The sequence below is a fragment of the Dipodomys ordii genome, unplaced genomic scaffold (genome assembly GCF_000151885.1).
Source record: "Dipodomys ordii isolate 6190 unplaced genomic scaffold, Dord_2.0 Scaffold36, whole genome shotgun sequence".
NCBI classification, from domain to species: domain Eukaryota; kingdom Metazoa; phylum Chordata; class Mammalia; order Rodentia; family Heteromyidae; genus Dipodomys; species Dipodomys ordii.
Genome location: NW_012267252.1, coordinates 16,219,221 through 16,233,285, shown reverse-complemented (window position 1 = coordinate 16,233,285; position 14,065 = coordinate 16,219,221).

The window sequence follows — 14,065 nt, the reverse complement described above, 5'->3', positions numbered from 1 at the left end:
GGGTAGCTCATACCTATTTCATGGGTTTTTGAAAGCAGAGGTGGGATGATTGTGAGTTCAAAGTTTGCCTGACCACATAGGGATACCATGTGTCAAAGTAACAAGCAAAAAAAATTAAAAAGAAAAAAAGAAAGAGAAGAAGGAAAAAGAGGACCACAAGGAAAAGAAGTAAAGGAAAAGAGAGGTCATTTATGATCTCACCAAAATCAGCTGAAATAATGAATAAGAGAAAAGATACACAATTCAGCTTGGAAAGTAATGGTATGGGAATCGTGTACAAAAAGAAGTGCTGGGTAAAAACAACTGTGATGTTTTAATTGTTGATATAGTACTCAAAGTAAATATTTAGAAACTCTAATAGGAGATGATCATTTTAAGGAACCAGAGCCATCTAGCCTGATAATGTACACATTTTTAATGGATCATTAAAATTTTTATACTTTTAAGTTAAAGCTGGTCATTTGCAGTCCCATGACAAAAATTAAACGTACAGAAAGGAACAACAGGTCTGTGTGTGTGTGTGTGTGTGTGTGTGTGTGTGTGTGTGTGTGTACAAAGGTCAAGAAAATTTGGCAAAAGATGTTCAAACAAGAACATAAGGCACTACCAAGGATTTCCTTGGGTGGGGGCCCTGGAAAATTCCTACCAGGCCCCTTATCTCTCAGCCACTGATCTCCTTAGGTGGCTACCTTAGCCTTTGCCTCACTTGAGACTCAACACATTCAGTTCCAAGTCCTAAGCAGAGAGGGCTGGGGTTCTCTGGGTCTCCCCATCACAAGTGAGCATCTAGCCCATTGTCGATGCATAGTTAGCAGGACCCTGTGAATGAAGAAGCTAACAAAAAGAGTTTGTTCTACATATCTGCTAAAGTTACAACTACTCATACCATCTCTCATAGTTTTGGATGTGAATACTCTTTTATTCAATTAAATAAAGGGAAAACAAAACTCTCTTGAAGCTTGTAAGAACTAAAGTCTTTCATCTTTCTGTTATTTACTGTGTTAATGCTGTATTGAACCCAGGATCATGTCCTATGGGAACCAACATTCATTCTGGCCATATCATGGAGAAGTTTATAGTCTTTATACCTTAAAAATTTATTTATATGACATTTGAAATGATACAAAATCTAACCAATAATTGGGTAAATTGTCATTTTTTTTTTTGGGTCCGGTCATGGGGCCTGAACTCTGGGCCTGGGCGCTGTCCCTCAGCTCTTCAACTCAAGGTTAGCGCTCTACCACTTGAGCCACAGCGCCACTTCCGGCTTTTTTTTCTTTTTGCTTATGCAGTGCTGAGGAATCGAACCCAGGTCCTTGAGCATGCAAGGCAAGAGTTCTACCACTGAGCCACCTTCTCAGCCCCAAATTGTCATTTTCTATAGGCTATTGGATTAGAATCAAAAGTCATTATATTTTGAATTATAGACCAGAGTCAATGGAGGTTATTCTATACATCAAAGTAAGTTCAGATTTTAAAATGTTTCAGAAAGACTCAATATTTCAGACCTACAAAGGCTAGGCACACAATCAGCCATCTATCATGCCAGTTTTCCAATCATGTCAGCTGATCCAGTCTAGATGAAGTCCTTAGCTGAGGGGTGAACTTTGATCAAATCTATTGTTTTCTTCAGACCACCTGCTAACTAGAGTGTCTGTGTGTATGCTATGGCTAACTCTTCATGCAGGAATAAAATCTAGGTCCTCTTCCCCAAGGTCCCTTTCAGGGAGATGAGACACGTGTCTCTTGCTAGTCCTGGCATATATTGTGAATGAATTCCAGTCCTGTTTCTAAAAACCCACATAAGGTCCTCCATATGCGGCTGTGGTTCTATGTCTTCATACAGGCAAGCACGGTGACCTAGAAGTCAGGTGCCTAAGGAAAGGAACCTAGGTTCCTTACTAGGTGGAAAGCTACTCAACAGTCACAGATACTCTGTTTACATCTCACAGAACAAAAAAGATACTCCCATTATTTTAGGTCACTGAGATTTCAGGGTAGAACAGTTACCACTGCTTTGACAAATACAGATTTCTTGGTTGTCCACTGGTTTTCTGTCTTCATGAATAGTTCAGACACCAAGTATCCAGTCATGAGTTAAGCTTTGCACCATGAGATGTGACTGGTTCTCATGCAGAATGCCAATACTTTAACAAGTTTTCCCATCAACATCTGACTTTGTAAAATCATCTTTCCTTCTATCATCCTCTAATTATAAAAAATAACTGCTCAGATCTTTATCCCAATGTGGAGGAATTTCAATTGGATGGGCAGTTTTTAGTTTCATGGGCAATCTGGAACCATATATATATACTTCTGGGTTAATGTGAAAATTCACCCCATTCTGCATGGTGCCCCAGCAAGCCGCAATTAATATGTAGTTGAAGCAGTAAAATGTTCCCCATACCTTGAGTGCACTTGGTAATTGGAGCTACCACAAAAATCTTGCTCTCTACCAGTCTCTGGAGCTTGTTGCTCACACCTCAGGATAGTAATCTTGATGGACAGGCTTGTGAAGGACAATAGAGCACCTCCATTCGATAGGAATCTCCATCCAGCTAACCAAAGGCACTGAAGAATGAGGGGCTTCCACTGAAAAATCATGCCAGTCTTCTGCACTCAACTGAAGGTTACATAATTCAACTATGACACAGAAACCTTAGACATTTAAACATAAAAATACCTGACTTTGAAGTGTCTCAACTGCCTATATTTGCAGAGGAGATAAACATTTCCTTAGGTACTACTCTGATTCTGGGGGCCCTGTGAAACCCACATCCTGGCGAAGGGAAGAATGGCTCTGGAACACCTGTGTGGCCAGATAACTAGTAGATTAAATAAACAGGGTCTCATTTACTTAGCCGTCAAAGAGCCTGGGTTATCCTCCACTTATCTTGCTCGATCATTGCCAGGACTGTCCTTGGAAGGAGGACACATTTGCCTAGAATCCCAAAGTTCCCCCAGTAGCAAATGTTGAGAAGGCCCTTTGCACCTTCTAGCATAACTACCGGTTTACCAAGTATGAAGGCCTCTGTGACCCAAGGAGTCATCCCACCATTGCTACCCATGATTTACTTTTTGGGAAAGACAAACCAGCACATTTACACTTCATGGCATTAGTTAGGTGTCCACACATTTATTGTACTTATATTTCAACTCCCACCAACCCTGTGAAAGAGTTAGCTATTTTTGTTTTGAAGGCAGTGAAGCCCAGATTGTTTAGCAAATCTGCCCAGCAACATACAATTGGCAAGTTGTGGAGCTTAGTCTAAAGCACAAGTTCTTTGCTCTAGCCTCAGTTGCCCTGCTTGTAGCAATCCATAAAAGGCCACATTCTCCCTCATTTGTGTTACTCCAGATTGATGCAAAAATAATAAAAAATGAGTACAGAGGAGATGCTAGTGTGAATATGGGGATACCTGTTTATGGCTGGGTATTTGCTTTCCAGAGAAAGTTCACAAACACATTTTCAATAACCTATTATTTTGTTTTAGTCATTAGTTCTTCTTTATAACTATTGCAGCAAATGGCAATTTGTGCAGAAATAATACTTCTGTGGTTTTGAATAGGACAATCTTTTCTTTCCTGAGCTACCAAAGTTATCATCTAATTGATGTCCATCTCCAAATTGCTCTCTCTTATGTCTGTCTCTAAACATGGCCTGGATGCCAGCTCTAAAATACAGGCTGGCCATACACTGATCTTATTAACACACTACTTGCCTTTTCTTGCCTAAGCTTTCTTGCTTGGCAACACTAAGTATAGATATAATGCAAATGGTGCTAAACATAATAAGGAAAATTTGATATTAATTTTGATAATTTTCAGAATTCAATACTTTGGAAATTCTATTATTTTTACATGTGGAAGTAGCTTCATTTCAAGTGTTCAGTAGTCACCCATAGCTTTTGTCTCCTGTGTTGGGTAGCAAAAGTCAAGTTCGTTCTTCTAAATATCGCAAATAATACTGCAGAGTTCTTGGTGTCTTATATTAGGTTTATAAGCTGATCAACTTAGTTGGATATTGACTTAGCCCATTTTCTCTTAAACTTTAAAATATAAACTCTGTTCAAAGAATAGGATCCAATATAGAGTACTTAAAGTGAAAACAAGGGTTCTTAGATGAAATTGTTGGAGAAGGGAGAAGGCAGGTAGGAATTCCAACTTCAATAGAGCAGAGGAAAATGAAAAAGAAAACACAAAGGAAAAATGAAAGAAGCTGAGCCAATAATCTATTCTTGTTTCCTTATAGTTTTGGCTGTCATCTTTTCTTGCTTCAAGGATGTATGTTTCCAGGGAAGATTGGTTTGTGGCTTAGGACAATGACTGGGGAAGATGTACCTTGAATATAGGTGGCACTCCCCAATATACCTAGGCCCTGAATGGAATGCAAACACAGAAGAGGAGCTAGCTTGACTCTTCCTGAGGGGTTTTCTCTGTTGTTGTCACCTGTGGACATCAGATTCCAGGTTCTTTAGCCTTTAAACCTAGATCTCCAAGGGATTTTCAGACTTTAGGCATCCGGCTGGGGCTGCTTCGTTGACCTCTCTCCTCTTCTGAAGCTTCTAACTTCTAACACTTAGCAGAAATGGTGAGACATGTCCAGATTTTAGATATATTTTGAAGATAATACTGACAGGATTTGTATGAGAATACGGGAAATGGAGACAATTTCATTCAGGATAACTCCAAAGTTTTGACTTGAGCAGCTAGAAACCTAGTTTGTTAAACTAGAATGGAGAAGGCTGCAAGGCAGTGGAGCAGGACTGGGTTGGAGTTTGGGGCATGTTGAGAATGAAATGCCTTGTAGAGTCTAAATGGTGGTAGAGAGTAGGCAGTTATTGTTGAGGTCCTAAGAGGGGTTGAGGTTAGAAGTATAAATTTGGGGTTTTATCACCTTTACATAAAGATACCGGTCTAAATGAGACCATTTAGAGAAATATTAGCACAAGCCTTGAAGCACTTGAATGTTAAAAAGTACTGTGAAATGAGGAAGACAATGAGAAAGGTGATTGGGAAGGGGAAGAATGAAGGAAAAGGGATATTACTGAGATTGGTAAGAAAATATTACAGTCACATGAGGAGATCAGCACCTTCTTAGATAATAACCCCTATTTTCACTGTATTTGATGTCAGGGGCCTGCATCTTGTATATACACTTCTCTGATTTGGGGAGGGGAAGGGAAAAAACAAAATGCTTAAATAGGATACAGGTTGACCCACTGTAGCAATGAGATGTACAAGACACTGTGTTGAAAATGAACTTTACGACTTCACCGGTGGGGTGGGGGAAGGGATGGCAGGGGAAAAACAAAGGAGGAGGCAACAATGCTCGATAGGAAATGTACTCATTACCTTGCTCATGTAACTGTAACCCCTCTGTACAGTGTTTTTACAATAAAAAATGTACAAAAAGAATGAGTCAAACATACGAATGAAGAACATGAATTACAATGGACCTTTGTTTAGGAATGTACAGTTTAGGAAAGCTTCTCTAGTTAATATTTTCACTTTCTCCTTCAGCAATCAGTAAGAATAGGAAGCATTTAACTGACCATGAATGGTGTTTGAGATTTAGAATTCATTGCTACTTTTTAGCTTGATAACCACACTCTTCTCTGTTGCAAACACAGTAGGTGTTTGGTCTCTATGATCACCAAACACCTACTGTGTTTGCAGCACATAGTGATCACAGCACATATTTTTCAGTGCATATTTGGGCTCATAATAATCACAAATTGTGGGAATTCAGTTATCAACTAGACAAGTGGGCTGTGTGTGCCAATTCCTATAGTAAACATGAATGGGGCCATCCATCTACATAGTCAGACAGCGCTGTAGAACCCTCCAAATAATTTAATACACTACACCAATGATACCAAATAACATCCAACAGCATCATCTGATAAGGGGATTTTGCTGATAGCTTCTTCTTCATTTTCTCTCCAAAAATAATGTGTATCATTATCATTGTAGCTGGCTTTATGTGAAAGCACGATTTGAAATGGTTTTCAGTACAAGGAATGCAACTTGGAATAATGTCTATATAGTACTGGGTTGAATTCTACAATAGTAACAAAATGAATGGATTTAGTCCTGGAAAGCGTTAATTTTGCTTCTACTAGGGGGAAAGCCTTTATTTATTTGAGACAACTGGATTATTATTTGGAAGTATGATGAAGGCAACAACATCCTCAGCTCCACTTTGGACAACTATTAATGACAAAAATTGCTACAGACTGGGGGTAGTGTCTAAGAAAGGGGCATGAAAATCTAAGTTCACCTGGTCACCATATTTTACACTTGCTTTGAGACATAAGGACTCACGCATGGGCTGCTCAGTGGGGCCGTGTCCATTGTCTAGCTAGTCTAAGCTAAGGTAGACAGAGTGGGGCCGTGTCCATTGTCTAGCTAGTCTAAGCTAAGGTAGACAGGCCACTATTTTCACCACAGCTTTTCACTACCCCGTCTCAAGTCATGGGGCCTTTCATGGTTTCCTTTCCCCAAATGAGAAAATAACCAAACAGAAAAAGAAGAATGGGCAAATGCAAATTTAACAAGTAGGAGTAAACAACTACATACAAACAAGGAACAGTACTTCAGTCCACAAGATCTTATTTTTGGTAAGGCAATGGTGCTAAGGTACCATCTGTGTCATGAATGGCTACCATTATTAAGACGGGTAAGGAATTTGTGTCGACATCCTTATAATTTTTGCATTTCAAATGGTTTTCTCACTTGCTTACTAGAACTGACAGTCCACCTAGATCAATTGCAAGAATAAGTCCAGTTACTTCCTTTTTCTCTACCCATGCCTTTGCAACATGACTTTTTAATTTCTTCGATCAAGAAGTAGCTTTATTCATACTTGAATTGGGCCTTCTGTCCTCCATGATTTGTTTTGTTTAACAGAACATGGTAAAATTCTCTCAGAACTTTGTTAGTTCTTAGCCTAGGCCTCAATTAGTCTTCTGGATTGCATTCAGCTATTTGGATTCCCTGGGAACACAAGATCAGATCAGGCTGGCCTGCTGAAAGATTACACAGCAGAGAGGCAAGCCAGATAAGGCTATTCAAAAGCAGCCTTCCACCAACCAACGTGCCTGCTCACCACAGACACATGACTGAGCCCAAGAAAGATTAGCAAAATGGTGTAGATCAGCAGAACAGTCCAATTGTCCCCTAAGCACTACTACATGCTCACTATTTCAAATAAATACATTTTGAATTGATTTGCTATGTAGCACTAAGTGATTAATCATCTATGTCCTATTTGATGAATAAAGAAAAAATTCCAGGAGTGACCCATTTTAAGTTTATTCTTCAAGGCCAACACTAGGGCCTAACTCATCATAAAAGCCTTGGCTAAATGTTGATTGGACTAACAAATCCATTAACTCCCTCCAGAATATTTACATTTATATATTCTTGAACATCTACTACCAGACTCTGAGGCAATACAGGAGAGATACACATATACAACTCTCATTGCTGCTCTGTCAACATAAATGACATTAGCCATAACAGTAATAACAGGTACTAAAGCCAAGAACAGCAAGTAAACTTTCATTGGTGTGTCTATTTTACTCATTTGGTAGTGACTTCCAGGAGCTCTGGAGTGAGGAAGATGTGGAGCTAGATAAGAAATCTTGAGTTATTCCTGGGTGGATGAGAGACAGCAAATCTTTTTCTGTGGTTTTCAATTCCACCTTGCAACAATAGAACCTAAAGGGTGCTGTTAGTTTACTGCTGTTGCAACAAATCACCAGGAACTTAGTCACTCAAAGGGAGACAAAATTTCTTATCTTTATAGTTCTGATGATTAGAAGTCTGAAAGGGTCTTACCAGATGAAACTCAAGGTGTCAGCAGGCCTGCATTCATTCTCAAGTTTCTAGGGAAAACCTAGTTCTTGGGCATTTCCTTCCAGAAGCCACTCACATCCACGGCAGGTGACTCTTTCCCCCTTCTAAGTCAGCCATGTTGGACCAAGCTGCAGGATGCTGCCATCTTTCTCTGCTATGACTTCTTTCACTTTTAAGGACTTTTGTGACTACATTGGGCCTGTAATACAAAGCGGTTCTTTGTTCCTTGGTGGCTCTGAGTTCTGGCACCATTTCGTTCCTGTGGAACCTTTACCTGTTCATTGTCCTTTTTTGAATATTGGTCTTAAACAAGTATATTCAAGTGATTAATTCATGATGGTTTTCCCATTTTATCTCTTCCTTTCTTTCCTGACTGACCAGTTACATTCAAACTATACAACCAATGACCCTCCACAAAGCCCCACAATCCTTGCTCTACCCTTCCTTGTCTACTATAAATAAATTTTGGGCTTTAGGCTGTCTGACTGTCTGTCTGTCTGCCTCTCTCTCTCCTTCTATCTCTCCCTCTCCCTGTCTCTCTCTATTTCTGTCTGTCTTTCTGTCTCTGTCTGTCTGTCTGTCTCTCTCTCTCTCTTTGTCTCCTCTCCACCTCCCATCCTTGTGGTGTAAGTGTTAGGTCTGCTTAGCCAAGATACCTCCATCTGAATGCCCCTGCCCAGGAATTTTTCTTAAATATCAGTTCAAAACAGAAAATTTCCCCTTTTCCTCACTCTCCCCTAGGAGATACTTAACACTCAGTCAGACCACAAGTAACACCTTGCACCCCAGATGATTCCAGGCAACATCCTGTGTCCCAGAGGACCTCAAACTACATTTTTAGTTACCCCCATAGCAACTCAGAACCTTTCTTTCCCTTCTTACTACCTGGCACCCAAGGGTAGCTAGACCCGTTCTTCTTCATGACCTGCTTGCCTGCCCCTATAAAACTCCAGTCTGTAAGTGGCTGTGGGGCCAGTCTGAATCCTTGCTGGAGACCCCTCTCTACAGGCTTTCCCCCTAAAGAAACCTGGGCTGGCACTGAACCATCTTCTTGCCTATTTTCTGTACTTTTTGGGTTCTAATTGTGTGTGTGTGTGTGTGTGTGTGTGTGTGTGCATGCACGCACATGTGCATGCTGTCTCTTCCTCTCTAGAAATGGTGAGTAATCAGGCTTTTAAATTTATAGGCCTCTCCTGATTATAATCCTGATTATAATTTATATAGTCTTGTTAAGAGTAGGTAACTGGGATTACAGGCATGAACCACAATGCCTGGCAAAATGTGGTCTTAGTAATGGTTAAAAACATCATGCTTGGAAATACCATTTTCCAGGAAAAGTACATAGAGAATGAACAGCTTTCAGCAAATGCTGACACTTTAATAAAGGCACATCTAGGCACAAACAGACTTCGAAACCTCCCTCCCACAGTGCCTAGGTAACTGCACTATTGCTCCATTCAGGGAAATTCACAGCCCACCTCCAATCCCTCTCCCCTGACCCAGAAGAGCTCTGTAGATCTCTAATCAAAATCTCTTACAGATCATGATGACAAGGGTAGAAAAGAGGAGGGTTGGGAATGTTACCAACATCAATGGAGTAAATAGCACCAGTGTCCTGTACCCAGAAGCTTGGGACATCATCCTGTCCTTTCCTTTCTGGTCGCTCAGAGCCTCCCATGGTTTATTCCTAGGAAGAGCAAGCTAAGCACCTAAGCAACTATTTCTCTGACTGCTGTCTACTTAATTGGATGTAGTTTTGCTTTTTCTGCATTATACTGTCATTTTATAAGATGAAGCCATGTTGCCAAGTAATCTTGCCTGCCTCATACTAAGGCCATTTTATAACCTCTAAGGTATCTGATGGAGTCCCATGTTCTTCACTCCCTTCACCCCTGTGCTCTACCATAGGATTGGGAAATTCTTCCATGACAGACCAGATAGCAAATATCTTAAAATTTGGAGACCATATGCTCTCTGTTGCTGCCGGTTAACTTGGCTGTCATTACACGAAAACAACCACAGACAATATATAAACAAAAAAAATGACTGTACCACAAAGCACTAATTTATGAACAAAGTTTCAGAATTACAATTTCAGCAAATCTTCACACTTTACAAAAACATTATTTTTCTTTCCATTGTTTAAAAAAAGTATAAACGACTTCGCTAGTTTTGAAGTGGCAGGCCTGTGGATCACAGTATGTAGTAAAGAATGTCAAGCCTTCTACAGTTCTGTTCAATGCTACAGTTCCCCAAACTTTCTGCAGTTATGTTACCTGAGAAACCAGATTTTCTGGGCTTGAATTCCAATTCCATCCCACAATAAAAGGACCCAACCTTGCTGCTTATGCTCTTTGTATCTCCATCGCCATGTTACATTTTCCCATATAACATGCTAGTACTATAGAATCCCGTGTTCCTCTAATGAATAAACCATATAGGAGAGGCATGTAGAATAAGGCTGAGCATACAGTAGGCGTTTAATAAGTATTACTATTGCTATTAATGTCATTAATCTATTCTGTTGTTAATCCTTCCAAATTTGGGACCTCATTTTTTTTTCTTTTAGTCAAGCTCAAGATCTTTCCCTCATCCCAGCTAATAGATTGCACTCCCAATTAACACTACACACGTAATTCATAATGTGACATTTTTAATTTAATTGAGAAATTATGTATACTTCCAGGTCTGCATTAAATAAATATTTTTTAAAGTTTTTATTTAAATTGTGAAAATACCATACAGAGGAGTTACAATTACATGGGCAAGATAATGGTTCCTTTTTTATCAAGCATTGTTGCCTCCTCCTTTGTTTCCCCTTCCCATCCCCTCCCATCTCCCCCCTCACCCCCCATTACCCTCCCTCTGCCCCCCCACCAAAGTTGTAAAGTTTGTTTTTGACATAAGGACTTGTACATCTCATTGTTGCAATGGGTCTACCTGTATTCCTATTTAAACAATTTGTTTTTTCCCTTCCCCTCCACAAATTATATCAACATCAAATACAGTGAAAGCAAGGGTTATACTGTGGGGGAGGGACTACAATGCAACAAAGAAATCATCTTATTAATATGTTAGAAATATTTTAAAATTTTAACTGTAAGAAATAACTGACAATTAAGATGATTGCATAATAAAAATAATTAATAGGATAAATAAAAATACATTCTCTCCTCCCCCCCCCACTTTCTCTTTCTCTTTCTCTCTTGTTGGTTGTGGGGCTTGAACTCAGGGCCTGGGTACTGTCCCGGGCCTCTTTGTGCTCAAGGCTAGTGCTCTACCACCCAAGCCACAGCACCACTTCCAGCTTTTGACTGGTTAATTGGAGTTAAGAGTCTCATGGGGACTTTTATTTTGGGCTGATTTTGAACTGCTATCCTCAAATCTCAGCCTCTATAGTAGCTAGGATTACAGGTGAGCCACCAGTGCCTGGCTCATTTTTTCTTTTGTATGGTGACTATAAACTTATCTAGAAAATATCAGCCATGTAGATGAAAAGTAAATATTTCAGATGAGGCAACCATTTAGATAATTGAGTTTCAATTCAATTTAATTTAAAGTTAAAGCGAATTTTCTCTAAAATACTTCTTAGATAAGTAGTTACGTAAAGTATTTCTTAAATACATAGTGTGAAGAAAATTATATGAGTCATAAAAATTACTGGAAACACTATTCAATTCCCTTTAATTCCTCCCTATAGCTTTATGAGTGATACTCTCTCTGGTCACTGCCAAGACATGACAAATACTTTTCCCAATTAAGCATTACAGGAAAGGCAAGGACATCCTGCAGAGATATCTGTTGTAGAAGATGACTGAATACTTCTTACGTGTTTACATAACACAAATTCTACACTAATGCTAGTTACTTTTGTCAATTACGATCCTGTTCAGGATATAACAAGGGATATATTTATGGTCCATTGGCTCAGAATCATGCTGAGTAACATTATAACTAGGAAAGATAATTTGTGTCCTATGATTCATTTTGTGGCTTACAAGAGCTGCTCCAAATATGTACAGCACAAATGGACGTGGGAAACAAACTTAGAGAAAATATTGGTTATGTTAAATGCATCTGATGCCATTCATGAATAATCTAGATCAGTTCAGTGGTCTAGATTATTTAGATAAGTATATTTTCTCCAACAGTTTTCTAATTTCCCCTTGCCCTAGAAAAATACAGAACACTGCAGTCTTTGAAACAATATTTGAAATCCTTTTAAATTAAAGAAAAGAAGAATTAGATAATATCAAGTTCATTAGCAGTTTGGCAAAACACAGCATTTTCCTGGGACATCTCTCTATACATGTGGTTCTATGGTTTTACACTCAAGTCTCTGCCTACAGTGGGAGAATTCTTTTTACATAGGACATTTCTTTCCTTCCACTTGGAAGAATCTAGACTCCTAATACTCAGAGCACTGTCCATGGACCTACCCTCTAGGGCCACTTGGGTGCTGATATGAGGCTACTGGACCTGTTAAATCAACACCTTCATTTTACAAAATCTCTAGAGAACTTTTTTCATAGTGAAGATTGAGAGATGTTAATCTGGATGCCTCCAATTTGACTCATTAAAAAACGGAATGTAATTTATAAAGAATAAAGTGAAGTTAATAAAATATTTATACAAAGAATGATAGCTGGTGTCCTTTGAGGTAGAGGAGGAATACATGCAGGAATTATTGGACAAGCATGTACATGACTTGCATCTACTACAAATACAGCAGCAGTAGCATCTTCAGGCTTCTTCAACCTAATACAACACTTATACCAGTGGATAAGTTGTAAAGCATCTTGTCCCTTTTTGGGTTTGCTCAGCTGGTTCCCTTTATATGATGGCTGGGGGTGGAGCTATTGCCTGATTCCAGATGCTTCTTCCTTCTCTGGGTACACAGAAAACTCACTGAATTGCTTGAGTGTGTGTGTGTGTGTCTGTTTGTGTGTGTGTGTGTGTGTGTGTGTGTGTGTGTGTGACAAATGGCACCTACCCATTTCCACAATATAACTTCTACCTCCCATCTGTGAGTCTTAGTCAGAAGCACAAGAGAGGTGTGTGTGGTCCTTTGCTCTGCCTGGGCTCCTCTGGTTCTGATTATGGGAGCTGGGTGCACCTGCAGGGCACTGATCATGCTGATCTCTTCTTTCCTATGAATATGGTGTTGCTATAACTCACGATTCATGTGTTAAGTCCTCCTTGGGGCAGGGTGTGGGACTTCATACTCATAAGGGAGCAGTGATTGTGTGTGTGTGTGTGTGTGTGTGAGAGAGAGAGAGAGAGAGAGAGAGAGAAAGAGAGAGAGCTGCTTCTATCTGTGGGTTGGTATTATGAGCTTTGCTAACCTCACATACAACATGTGTGGAGCAAGAAGATCCAGCATAAGCACATGCCAGCAGAGGCACATTGCCTGGGTAAGTGTGACTATGCCTGTAAATAGCAGCTTTATACTTGGGTCTTTGTACAGGATGAGACTCCCTTAGTATTTTCTGAAGTAAACACTATTCTGTCATTTATTGATACAGAAAAATCCGCATAAATTTGTTGGTACTTGTTTAGGAAGAAGGAAGAGAAAGAAGAATGATGAAGAGGGGTGGGGGTGATTCTGACAAATATATTGTACCCCAAATCAACAAGGTAAAGTGAAACTTCTTTGTACAACTAATTTATGCAGATAATTTTAAAAGTCCCACATAGTCATTGTAAGGAAAATCAAATTGACATGACAGATGAGAACTCCACTAGATATCTTTGAAAATGATTCGCTTGAATGTTAAAAACAAACAAACAAAAAACAAACAAGTTTGATTTGCCACTAACCTTTCAACACTGGTTTTAGAATCATGTGGTCTAGAATAGAAGATATACAAGAGCCCACTTTCCTGAGCTAACATGTAACCACCAAAACTTCACCACTATGTGATCTGTCCTAGGCCAGACTTCAGGATGGACAGGGTGGGACTCATCTGATGGCCCCATTTGACCTTCCCAGGGCCCTAGAAGAGTGAGACTGACTCCTCAGTGTATGATGGTTCTAACCTGAGAAACCAGGGAACATCTACCTATAAAACAGGTAAATTATCAGGACCAACATGTATTCTATCGTAATACAACTCAGGGGAATAAGATGAACTTTTCTTATTTTTAGACATTTTCACCCACATGGTCAATCTAGTAACAACTGGGATAGAAAGTATTTATT